Raw genomic sequence first — 2,524 nt, forward strand, 5'->3', positions numbered from 1 at the left:
CCATGGTGGCTGACAGTGGGCCCCCTAGGTCAACCGGTCCCACACGATAGAGAAACAGAGGTAGGGGCGCAGTGGTTGACAGACGATAACTCACCGACGGTGAGGTGACCGGCGACGAGGTTGCCACCATTGTGTTCCCCATCCTCGCACGCATCTATTGGTGCCCTTGGTTGGCTCAGCGCATTACCAAAGCTACCTCGTCGACGGCCATGGCGGCGTGGCAAGGGTGCGCGGCGGTGGGCTCATCGCCTCTAGAGATGGCATGCCTAGGCGAGCTTGGCTACAACATCAAGGGGTCCTAGCGGAGCTCTAGGGTTAGGTCTAAGCTACAGCGAAGCGGCAGTGTGCTTCAGCCATGTGCATGGCGTCATGGCGGTGTGAGCATGACAGTTGCGCAATGCGGCCTTACCCTTGCACGAACGATGGCGTTAGCGGCTCGAGGAAGTGGAGCAAGTAACGGCAGAGCTATGCGCGTGATAGATTGAACAGTGGGGCTACGGTGGTGGCGTGCAAGCACGGTGGAGGCGCGTAGCGATGGCAATGGCGGCGCTGCTGCTTGCTCTACGTGCACGGGTGAGAGAGAGCAACTGAGAGCGAGGGTGAGAGCGAGTGAGTGGGAATGAGGAGTAGCCGACTCACTCTCCCTCTTGACACAACGACGCAAGGACAGGCGAGCGGCGACACATGGTGCGCGTGCGCTGACATCGGCCACGATGGCGCACGGCGCCCGGTTCAAACCCGACCATCAGGCCAACTGACAGCGTGAGTTCAAGCAATTAGTACCCCTAATCTGTGGCGAGTTAGCAAAAATTCCATTACTAAGAATTGTTGAGCTACACATGATCTCCAACTTTACTTAAATGAGCTTGGTCTAATTCGAGTTGGTTTTCAAATTGTAAAGCTTCAAAGTATGGTACATGAAACTATAAATCAGTTCTTAGACTTAGAAAATTTCATGTCTGAAAACAACATCTAGTTGATTCTTGGGAGCTATTTTTGACCATGTTAGGCACTGAATTAGCTCATGGCCCTTAAACAAAGTTTGTTCCCCATGTCATGAACTACAACTTTTATTTAGGTCACACAGCCATGTAAGCTCTCTAAGCTATTGTTCAACTTTGGTCAATCTAGCATCATGTAAAAGGCATTTCAAAGTAAACCAACACTTAGAAGCAAATTTGGGCTAGGTCATGAATACAAACATTGTTCCATTTTCCATCCTAAATGTGTCTAAGGTGTTTTTGTGACCTCACAACCATCTCTTGCATTCGTCACACATTATCACAAGCATATGCATGTATATAATCAACATCATATGTGATAGCATACAAAGAATGAGATGAAATTTCATATGCTCATGCTCATGAATGAATGGATGATGCTTGTGCTCATGAAATACAAGTGGCAAATGCAAAGCTTAACACTAGGGTGTTACAGCCCCTCCCGCCTTATAGAAATCTTGCCCCGAGATTTGAATGACCTACCATTTTTCATAAAAGGCGGGATAAACCTCATGTAGATAATCTTCTCGTTTTCATGTGGCATCTTGTTCACTATGGTTATTACACACCACCTTGTAGAACTTAATGACTTTGCTCTGGGTTACTCTTTCCATTTCTTCTAGCACTCAGATTGGTTTCTCTTCATAAGTCAAATCTGATTGGAGCTTAATATTGGTGGGTTCAATGGCTTCATCAGGTATGCGAAGACATTTTCTTAGCTAAGAAACATGAAAGACATTGAAAATAGTACTCATCTCTAGGGGAAGTTGCAACTTGTAGGTGACCTTTCCCATTTGTTCAATAATCTGATACGACCCTACATATCTAGGTGCAAGCTTCCTATCAAGTTCATAAACTCGGGGTCCCTTGAGGACCGGCTTCCGCACCAAGGCTTGGCCCAAGAGTCTAAATACAATAGGCCAGAAGGACAGCCTAGTCGCTGACTAGAAGGTCTGGAACAAAAGGAGCGGCGCTCGCTCGTCGACCCCTTGGGCCCACCACTCCGATCAGAGCACTCGCTTTGGCCTCCAGCCACCTCTAGACACCCTCTTCGATCGGAAGGCCTGGCCTAAAGCGCAACTTCCGACTCTGACCCCACGTCCCTCTGACCGGAGCTCGTAGGAACCCTGCTCACTGCTCTTCTCCGACCGACGTACTCAGAGCTGACTGGAGCCATCCGACCAGGGATGCCCACTCGGAAGGAACCAGAAGATATGCGGAGAAAGACAAGGCAAGGCTCACAAGTCAAAACCACTATACCAGGACCATACCCTACATGGAATAATACTCTACAGCCACCTAATAAACAATATTATTGTAGGGGCCGCTAAAACTCCCATATGATAAGGCTGTCCACGCGCCTCTGGGTATCAATAGCGGTATGGGCGTCAGGATTTACCATACCGGGTGAACATAGCGAGACTCCTCACATGCCTCTAGGTATCAAATAGTATTTGCAGGTACCGACATCCACCATCCTTGAAAAAGGTAGCATAACCTTCTGTATGCATCTGACATTCTAT

This window comes from Miscanthus floridulus, unplaced genomic scaffold (assembly GCF_019320115.1).
Source record: "Miscanthus floridulus cultivar M001 unplaced genomic scaffold, ASM1932011v1 fs_152_1_2, whole genome shotgun sequence".
NCBI classification, from domain to species: domain Eukaryota; kingdom Viridiplantae; phylum Streptophyta; class Magnoliopsida; order Poales; family Poaceae; genus Miscanthus; species Miscanthus floridulus.